Consider the following 11159-nt stretch of genomic DNA (forward strand, 5'->3'; position numbering starts at 1 on the left):
GTGTTCAATACTGAAAATGGTAACATAGTATTAGAAGGCTTAGCTTCAGCAATCAGACAACAAAAAGAAATAAAAGCCATCCACATTGGCAAGAAAGAAGTCAAACTTTCACTTTTTGAAGAGGACATGATAGTCTATGTAGAAACCTGAAAGACTCAACCAAAAAATTGCTAGCACTAATACATGAATTCTGTAAAGTCGTGAAATACAAAATCAACGTACAGAAATCTGTTGCATTCCTATACATCGAAAATGAAGCAGCTGAAAGAGAAATCAGGGAATTGATTCCATTTAGAGTTGCACCAAATGAGGTGCTAGGAATAAACCTAACCAAGGAGATAAAAGATCTGTACTCTGAAAAAAAAAAAAAGATCTGTACTCTGAAAACTATGGAATACGTATGAAAGAAATTGAGAAAGACACAAAGGAAGAGAAAAACATTTAATGCTCATGGATTGGAAGAACAAACATTATTAAAATGTCTATGCTACCCAAAGGGATCTATAGATTGAATGCAATCCCTACCAAAATACCACCGGCATTTTTCACAGAACTAGAACAAACAATCCTAAAATTTGTATGGACCCACAAAAGACCCAGAATAGCCAAAGCAATCTTGAAAATGAAAAGCAAAGCTGGAGGCATCATGATTCCAGACTTCAAGCTGTATTACAAAGCTGTGAACATCAAGAGCATGTGGTACAAAAATAGACACCTAGGTCAAAGAAACAGAATAGAAAAACCCAAAAATGGGCCCACAATGATATGATAAACTAATCTTCAACAAAGCAGGAAAGAATATCCAACGGGAAAGTTTTTTTTTTTAAATAAATGATGTTGGGAAGACTGGAGAGTCCTATAAAGAAGAATGAAACTAGAGCACTTTCTTACATCATACACACAAAAAAATTCAAAATGTATGAAAGACCAAAATGTGAGACAGGAAACCATCAAAATCCTAGAGGAGAACACAGGCAGCAATTTGACCTCAGCCACAGCAACTTCTTACTAGACACATCTCCGGAGGCAAGGGAAACGAAAGCAAAAATGAACTATTGGGTCTTCATCAACAAAACTAAGAGTCAGCCTACGGAATGGGAGAAGATATTTGCAAATGACATACATAGTAAAGGGTTAGTACCCCAGATCTATAAGGAACTTATCAAACTCAACACCCAAAAAAACAAAAAATCCAGCTAAGAAATGGGCAAAAGACACGAATTAGACATTTTTTCCAAAGAAGACATCCAGATGGCCAACAGACGCTTGAAAAAAATGCTCAGCATCACTCATCGCCAGGGGAATACAAATCAAAACCACCGTGAGGTACGGCTTCACACTGTCAGAGCGGCTAAAATGAACAGCTCAGGAAACAACAGGTGTCGGTGAGGATGCAGAGAAAGGGAAGCCCTTTTCCGTAGTCTTGTACTGCAGGTGGGAACACAGGCTGGGGCAGCCACTGTGGAGCACAGTGTCGAGGTTCCTCAGGAAGTCACCAATAGAGCTGCCCTATGGCTCAGCAAGTGCGCTACTAGGTATTTATCCACTGGATACAAAAATACTGATTTGAAGGGGTCACGCACCCCGATGTTTGCAGCAGCATCGTCAACGATAGCCGAACGATGGGAAGCGTCCCAAATGCCCATTGACTAATGAATGGATAGAGAAGACGTGGTCCGTGTATATACAATGGAATGTCACTGAGCCACTGAAGAGAATGAAATCTTGCATTTACGGGGCCGTGGATAGAGCTAGAATCAGAGGGTATTACGCTAAGTGAAATAAGCCAGTCACAGGAAAACAAATACCGCGCACCCTCATTTATATGTGGAATTTAGGAAACAAAACAGATGAACGTATGGGAAGGACAAAGAGCCTACTTTCAGGGCACCCGGCTGGTGCAGTCGGTGAGGCGTCTGCCTTTGGCTCAACTCATGATCCCGGGGTCCCAGGATCAAGCCTTGAATCAGGTTCATTGCTCAGCAGGGATCCTGCTGCTCCCTCTCCCTTTGCCTGCAGCCCTGCTCGTGTCTCTCTGTCAAATAAGTACAACTTAAAAAAAAAAAAAAAAAAAAGAAACAAAGACCCTACTTGAATGGAGCTGGCATTAGAGTCAAGGAGATAAAAATACACATTTCTCTAAGATCTGTCCAATCAGTGTGCCCGAAGACTTCACCTTTGCAACTGAAATTATGGGTCACATCACACGGGAAGTGACTTTGATGGTTTCATCCAATTTGCAAGGGTCCAGCCATAGTTGCAGCTGCAGCGGTCCTCTCCTGGAAGCAGGAGCGCAGGGGCAGAGTGGCACTTCGGGCCAGGGCAGTTCAGTTGGCAGCTGAACTTCAGAGCTGTGGGTATTCTTGAGGATTCTCTTCTGCTGCTCTTCCCTCCTATAGCAAATGTAAACACCTACTTTTTGTTTTGGGGCCTCTCTTGTTCACACGACTCCAAACCCTTGTGCTGATGCGAGTTTGGGAACCGTGGTCTGGGGGCGCCTGGGTGGTTCAGTTGGGTAAGCCCCCGGCTCTTGATTTCAGCTCAAGTCATGGTCTGGGGGCTCCCAGGATGGAGCCCCGGGTCGGGCTCAGCGGGGCATCTGTTTGAGAGTCTTTCTGCCTCTCCCTGGCTCTCTCTTCCTCTCCTAAGAAAAAGAAAAGAAAGAAATTTCAGAGTCAAAAAAAGTACTTAACGCGTGTATTTAACCCAGGCGGGATCATTTGGTCTTCATGCAGAGGGAGGGACTCAAATTCAGAGGTTTTTTTTTTTTTTTTTTGAAAATTTATTTATTTTTTTCTCAGTAATCTCTACCGTCAGCATGGGGCACGGACTCAGGACTCTGAGACCACGAGGCGGGCTCCTCTGACCCAGGCCGCGGGTGCCCGGCCTGTCTGAAACCCCCGAGGCTCGGCCTGGGTCGTCAGACCTGGACGGTGCTGGATTCTTCGTCACAGGAAGAGACATCAAGCGTGGCTCTACAGGCTAGAGCGCTCGATTAGAGGAGGCTGAGGGCTCCCTGCACAACCAGGTGCCCGGCCTGCACAGCCAGAGCAGTGGCCCGGCTCCTGTTCTGCAGTCGGCCCCCAAAGCCACCACTGCTGCCACAGCAGCCCATGCCGCAAACTGGGGCCGCCTCCGTCCCACTCACGGACGCGGGACATTCGTGCTCCAAGCACAGAAGCGGGCGGCCCTGTCCCCTGTGGCCTGTGCCCTGCAGCCCGTCCCTTGTGCCCTGTGTCCTGCGGCCCGTCCCCTGTGGCCCGTCCCCTGCAGCCCATCCCCTGTGCCCTGCGCCATGTGCCCTGCTGCCTGTGCCCTGTGGCCTATCCCTTGTGCCCTGTGCCCTGCAGCCCATCTCCTGAAGCCCATCCCCTGTGCACTGCAGGGTGGGCGGGAGGCCGAGTCAGTGTCCTTTACCCACAGGGATGGGCGGGGGGGCGGTGCTGGGTGCATGTGCTTCACCCGCAGGGGTGGAAGCAGGGCTGGGCAGGGAGCTGGTCCTTCACCTGCAAGAGTGAGTCGGGGCTGGGGGGGGGGGGCTGGGTGCGCGTCCTCACCCCTGTGTGTCCCGCCCCTGCCCCACGGCCCCCCTGCCTGGGCACCAGCAGCTAGCCCTCCTGCAGCCCCCTGGGCAGGTGGGGGCGGGCGGCCCTCCACACGTCTCTCCCTCTGCGGAAAGAACCGAAGACTATTGGTGTGGACCTTCAAATCCCTACCAGGAGGAGGGCAGGCCCTTCAGCAAGGTGGCACAGTCCGCAGGTTCACACTAGGGGAATATGGGGACACAGCCATGGGCCACCCTTGCTCTGGGCTGCACCCCAGATGTCGGGGCTCCCCACCTTTCCAGGCCTGAGCCTCTGTAGCTGCTCCAGGCGACTGCGACTCACGTGAAAGTGCAGGGAGCACAGCGTGGAGCCCTTGGGGTCACTGCTAAGACGGGCCCTTGGTGATTCCGGGACACACGGAACTGAGAACGGCCTGAGCGCCAGCAGCTCCAGGCCCCTCTTGCCCCGAGGTTGTCTGTGATGCTGACTTTGGTCCTCACCGAGGTCTGGAAGGGATCAACCCCGGGGGTTCTGGAAATGTCATGAGATCCCACCACAACCTGGTCCTGTTCCAAGTGGTTTCTGTGAACACCTGGTGTCCATCCTTCCATCCTTCCATCCACCTTCCGTGACAGCAAATACCGAGTCAACCAGGCAAAGTGCGTTTACCCCGAAATCGATAGCGATGTCCTTGGAACTATTTCCTGCCCCACATGCAAGGAGAACTGAGAGCATCTATCTAACAGGGGAGGGAAAATAAATTCACGATGTCGCTGGGATGAATAATACCATTCTTGACTGAGCCACTGTCGAGGAGGGACAATGGCCGTTTGGGGGTCTTTTTCAGGCTGAATGAGGTTGTGATCTCTGCAGCACCCGTGCTACTGAGCTACGATTCTATGTACAATTGTGTGGCATCTTAAAAGCATCTTCTGTGTCGTCTTTATCAGAGAACAGCAGAAGCTTACCAGAACCAAAAATACTTTTATTCACATTGTTAAGAGGACTTTCATGCTTTTCATCCATTCTTTAGAAAATGAAAAGCTAATGCCATGTAATCACAATTTCCTGGGATTCTGAAAAACCATTAAAGAGGCACATTGATCCCCTCTGAATGGAAACACTGTAGCACGTTTTGGATTGGCTCTGTGGTGGGGTTCTTGACACTCATATGCCCAAATCAGAGTTTTCAAAGGTTTCTTTTGTGTCCAAAACACCCAGACGGTCTGATTTCAACCATTAATGTGCTTCTGGGTGAATGCAGATGGTAAGTTTTCTTTTTTTTTAAGGGGGAAAAAAAGGACACTTAATTAAAGCCTATATTAATGATATCAGTACTTCAGACTTGACAGTTACTAGAATTTCATTTTTGTGTGTGTGTGAAATGTAAGGTTTTCAAGTTGAATTGCCTACTGGACTGTTTTCCCTTAAGACATACTAAAAACCAATGAAATGCCATTCGAAAGGAGCTTTATTAGGAACAGGAGGGATAAAGCAGGAAGAGTTCTGGCTCTGTTAATGCTTAGTTTAAGGACAAAGCAAGATGCCGGCGTTGGCGGTCAGAGGAGACACGTTACTCTTCTTAGGCCCCGAGGTGGCTCCTCCCGTCCCTTCTTCAAAAATACCTCTGAAGCTCCTGCTCGTGAATACAGTCCCGAAGCGGTTGTTGAGAGCCTCGTTGATTCACAGGCAGGTGGTTGGATAGAAGCGAGATCGGTTGGTGAGTGAGCACCCGGAGCCGGCAGCCTGAGCACCCAGAGCACCCGGAGCACCCGGAGCACCCGGAGCAGCAGGGCCCGTGGCAGCCCGAGCCCTTACTGCAGGGCGTGCTGTGCGGGGCCTCGACCAGGGCCTCGGGGCGGCGTCGGGAGGCCCAGAACCCGTCTCTCTGCTGGCGGCAGATGGCTCTGGACGAAGTGGCCCTTGCTGCCAAAGGGAGATCAGACCCCCGAAAGATCCAGGTCCTCCAGCGGTGGATGGGGGCCTGTAGCCCCAGCCGAGCAGTGGATGGGGGCTGCAGCCCAGCCGAGTGGTGGATGGGGGCTGTAGCCCAGCTGAGCGGTGGATGGGGACCTGTAGCCCAGCTGAGCGGTGGATGGGGGGCTGCAGCCCCAGTACCGTGACGTACGCGGGTGAGCAAGTCTGTAGGAGCCTGAAACCAGAAGCAACACTGTGACCAGAATAACGTGGCCCCCCCACCGTGGACGCTTCAGGGTCGTACCTGTTTCACAGCCCCCCAGAGAGGGTGGCCCACAGGGCACTGGAGTCTGTCCTATGGACCTCGTCCTGGAATTCAGCAATTTCCAATAGGCCCTTTTGTGACCCTCACAAAGTCCGGTGTCCAAGATCGCCCCAAAAGTGCCACACGTAGAAATGCAGAACCGGTCCATCTGACTTGAACTAGAGAGGCTGCCTGGAGAGGAGGACACCTCCCTCGCTAAACTGGGCCTGGTCCCTGGGGGCCCGGATGTGCTCCTTGCCACTCCAGTAAGAGCCAAGAGTCAATGGTTGTCTCCAAGGGTCAAAGGAGACCAGATGGAGGATCCACCATGATCGTGTAAAAAAAAAAAAAAAAAAAAAAAAGAATGATATATACACTAAGAGCTGAGATTTTTCAAAGAACACTTTGAATAATGTAAGTTCACTGATAAGAAATATTTACTGCGCTCCCTAATGGGTCGGGTGCTTTGGGAGGGGTCACAGTGGTGACGGCAGGAAGGGAAGAGGCGGTGGGACTGCCACAGGTTAATTTTAATCTTCCCACATCTGCATCGACAACACGGCATGACAGGCGACAGTGCTCAGGAGAGAGGCCCTGCGGCATCTTGCAGCATGTTGCAACTCGTAAGCAAGGCTATTTATTTATTTATTTATTTATTTAGATTTTATTAATTTATCCATGAGAGATCCAGAGACAGAGAGAGGCAGAGACACAGGCAGAGGGAGAAGCAGGCTCCCTGCGGGGAGCCCGATGTGGGACTCAATCCTGGGACCCCGGGGGCCCCTAAGCAAGGCCACCTAGCGTAGGGTGGAGGCCTTGCTCGCTGGAGCCCGATTCCCAGGGCTTCGATCCCAGCTGTCCCCCCCCAAGCTACACAGCGGATGTTTCTTCGCTCGCACAAGGGGAACAGCAGCTGGACCTGCCTCCCAGGAAGGAGCTTCCTAAAGGCCTTGGCACAAGTGGTCTAAGATCAGCGCACACAGCACTACTGCAGTGGTGCCCTAGCTGCCCACTAGTCCACTACACGCTGCGCGCCAAACTTTTGCAAATGACTGATCTATGAACACGGTCGTCAAGGACAGTGCGAGAACCCACCGATTAGACTCCACAACTCCCCTGCGACTCCAGGGAAATGAAAACTCACCAGACAGAGATTACGATCCTGCCCTTGCCCTCGTACTTGAGGACGGGATCTTAGTCCCACTTCACCACTACCGAGGAGGATCTTAGAGTTCTGTATTTTACTGAATCGGACATATTATGGATTCAATTCTTACTGTTTATGTGGCTATAATTCACATAAACTGAAGGAGAATAATTCAGATTCACCTCAAGTAGCAAAAGCACTTGTTTTCAAGTGAGCTGACCGTTCTCGTCCACCAGGGGGCAGTCCGTTCATTAAAACCGAGAACAGAAATCACAAGAATAAATAAAAATGCATAATTTTTTAAAAAAAATCACATTTTAAATTAATTTTGGTTTCAATAAACCTTTTACGAGGGCTGCAGCCAAATATCAGAACTGGTCCTTGCTCCTACCCTCTGGTAGATGGACGATCAAGCAACAGGAGAAAGCAAGAGGAAGTAGTAATCCATAATTTGATCTCAAAACCAGGCAAATCCGTGAGGGTCCGAGGTACCCTAGCCAGTGAAAAGGGTGAGTTCACTGTACAGAATGGGATTTCAATGCAAGAGAACTAGTGATAATTAGCGGGAGAGTTAAGGTTTTAACCATACAGCACATACATATCCCCCAAAACGTGTTTTGTGGGTCCTGCCTCCTCTAAAATGCGGTAAGAGAAATAACAGCCGTAAAAGGAGAACAACTGTGAGCTTCTCAGTCAAGAAGTCCATCCCTAAATTCAGGATTACGGCTACACATTTTGGTGAAGGGCTTCGCATTCACATAAATGCTCCTGTTCATACGCCCAGAAGGGACCTTGAGGCCTAGAATGGATACGTACCACCACTGGAGTGTGGAGACCGTATTTCAAGACAGAATGAAAGTAAACATTATAAACACAGAAATTTATCTGGATTTTGACGAAGCTGGGGCCAGCGAAGCTGGTGCTGTTCCGCTTTGGGTAACAAGGAACAGAGACGATGGCTGGGTTCGAGCAGTACGTGCTTCCCAATCTACCAGGCGCGGGTCAGGTGTAGTGGAAAGATCAACGATCTCCACGTGAAAGGAGCCAAAAGCACATCCTGGTGTCTCTACTCTTCCGTTATCCAGCCTCGGACATCAGATGTGTAAGGGAGTTTTGGAAAACTATGAATGGCTAAGAATTCCAGGTATAAGGGAGAGACACAGAGGTCCTTCTACCACGTGGAACACGATCATACCGTATCGTCGCAGAGCTTTCCCGGTTACAGAGCCTTCCAGTGAGCATCCTGTGCCCTCATTAGCCCTTCTTCAGACGGGGTTTTGCAAGGAGTAATGGGACGATTCACCCAGAGTGCTCAGAGGTGCCTGAGCATCAGGGCCAGTGCACAGTGAATGGCATGGCCGCTACTCTTCTATGAGTCACTCTTCCAACAGTCCCGCGGAGCAGACATCACCCTCTTTGCACCTCCAGACTTTGAAAGTCTGAATTAAAGTGACGTGTCCAAGGTCATAAGCTGAAGGGTCAGAACCCAGAATTGAGTTCACACATGTTTTCTCCTCTTGGAGTGTGTGCTCCTGAACACTGTTCACAGTAAATATGAACAATACTGTAAAGACGGTCTGGGTTTTTTTTTTTTTTCCCTTGAAGCATATAACAAAGTGAGGGCCTCTCCCACCCTTTGGGTTCGGGCCTTGTGGTCTCACGTACCCCACGTGCATCAGTACAGACCAGAGAGTCTTTCTTTTTCTTCTAGCTTTTTGAGAGAAAATTGGCACATAACACTGTGTAAGTTTAAGGTGTGAACAGAGGTTTTTATTTAATTTTACTTTATTTTTTTTTGAAGTAGGCTCCGCACCCAGCCCAGGGCTTGAACTCAGGACCCCGAAATCAAGTGGCATGATCTGGGTACCAGTTACAAATAGAAAGCCTTTAAATAAAAGATGAGGATGCTCAAGGAGGGAGGTGGCCGGGAAACGTAAGGAGGGTAGGAGGCCGGTTCCTTGAGGAGTCAGACTAGAGAGACTCGGGATGTGCACGCACACTGGCTCCCTTTCCCAGACGTGAGGGAAATATCCCAGCATGGAGCACCCCCTTGATGGAAGGCCCCAAAGAACTGGCCTCCAGGGCACTGCCCGGCCTCCCGGTGTCTCTGAAGAACAAAGTGAATCCGTGTGGCTGGCGGCTCTCGGGTAAAATTTCCCTGATGATAACTACTGTTGGGTGGAGATACGGGCCTCCGAGGCCGAGAAGGGCTTGGTAAATTTTTTTGTGCTTAATAAGGGTGGAATATAGAACAAAGAATAAATCTAAGTTAGAATGTCTCCCAGAACCCGTTAACTACAGCGTTTTACTAGTCACGCCAATGGATGTCGCTGTAGCTCTAAATTCACCTACGAGAACATGACACGTCACTAACGTCAAGCCATCCTGACAAGCGAAGGTCAGATTCTCTCGGTAATCATACAAGGTGGGGACCCCATTTCATGATCTTCCAGCCACAGTGTACCCAGCCCCCCTCATGCCCAGATGCGGCAGGACTACAGCGATGGGCGGTGGGAGCAGGAGCGCGGCCTTGAGATTGGGGTTGGAAGCCCAGGTCGGAGCCACCAAGGCCACCGTTCTGGACAGCCTGGCCGCTGATGCTGGCAGCATGGTTATTTCTTCTCAGGGCTGCGTTGGAGGTAGCACCCCCTCCCCAATCTAATCCCCCCGCCCCCAGATTTGGCGGCAAGTTCTCCAATTCATTGCAAGGGATAGAGTACAAGCTACATCCATGCTTAAATATATTTTCCTTCCCTTTGCAAAGTCCTAAGACAACTCCACCCTGGAGTCTCACGGATGTATTTTCTTGACTCCTGCAGGCCCCAGAGGCATGGACCCCGTTCCTGGTTGGCGTCCAGCTCCAGCAAGGCTTCCTGGGTCTGAAGGTTTGTCTGTCCTGGGGTAACCATTGCCTTTTATGTAGCCTCCTGCCTTGTATGGAATCAGCCCAAGAAGTCTTAAGGAGAGAGAGAGAGAGAGAGAGAGAGAGAGAGAGAGAGAGAGATGGGCATTGCATTCCCACTTTGGGGGGTAAAGACAAAAGGAACAAAAGTTTTAGGCAGACAATAGATCCTGTCAATTGGACCAGGTGGAGCTAAAGGACACGAAGGCCTTCCTGGGGAAGATGGGGCTGGCGAGGGAGGGGAAGGCGGCTGGGGGGACCCAGCACGTGGGAGAAGCTCTGGCTGGCGGGCAGCAGCCGGAGGAGCCCCTCTGGGGAGAGGTGCGCAGTCTCGCTCCCGCTCACCCGGGGTCACCAAAACCCCAGGATGCCGAGGCCACGCTGGTGCTCTCACCCACAGGAGCCCACCGCGCGCCAGGTGGGCACTCCTCCGGGGTGGCCCAAGGGATCTCCTTAGCCGACGGGACCTCCCGTGGCGAGGAGTCCACACCCCCCCCCCCCGTGGAGGCCGTGATAGAAGAAAGGAAAAGCGGGCGCACCCAAGACACCCGCGGCTTGTAGAATTTTTATCTCAGAGGGCGAGATGGGAAACATCGATTGGCAGGACGTCACTCTTCCCCCCTGGTGTCACCGGAGGGGGCTGCTCACGAGCACAGGAACAGAGGTCGGAGATAGATGGCCGCGCACATCACATCATTTGTAGTGATTTATTAGTTAAGAAATAAAGCATGACAGGTGGGTGTGGCCACCACGGCGCAATCACACCCCTAGGGTGAGAGGACACTACACACAACCAGATTCCCCCCAGGGGTGTCATTAGCTCACAGGAGCCTGCCTCCCAGAACTGCCAGGCTCTTTAATGTCATTTATTTATTAAAAAAGAGTGGGCCGGTCAGCTCCGCTCCGTGGAGTGGGGCTGGCGCTGAGGCTGGGCTTCCTGAGAAACAAGACAAATCCCAACAAACCCCAGGATCTGCTGTGGGCCCCTCAACACTGCTTCCTGTTGAGTCTTGAAGACATGCTCATGCCAACCAAGTGACAGCAGAGCCACCGCGGGGTCCTCGTGGACTGCTGTGCTCGAATCCCGCAACCGTGCTGTCCGGCTAGGGGGAAACCGGAATATTATTGATTTCATGGTCTCTCATTTGCATATATTAGACAACCTTGGGGAGGGGCAGGGAATAAAGCATTTCAGGGCCGGTTGTTTGCTTGTTTTGGTGTTTAGGTCCCAGAGCGGCTGGGGAGATTTACAGGATGGTGAACCTCAATCATGAAACGGGGTAAATCGAAAAAAAGGCTCTTAAAAGTGAGCTCGTTCAGCAGGGCTATGCTATGCTGTATGAC

This window comes from Nyctereutes procyonoides, unplaced genomic scaffold (assembly GCF_905146905.1).
Source record: "Nyctereutes procyonoides isolate TBG_1078 unplaced genomic scaffold, NYPRO_anot_genome, whole genome shotgun sequence".
NCBI classification, from domain to species: domain Eukaryota; kingdom Metazoa; phylum Chordata; class Mammalia; order Carnivora; family Canidae; genus Nyctereutes; species Nyctereutes procyonoides.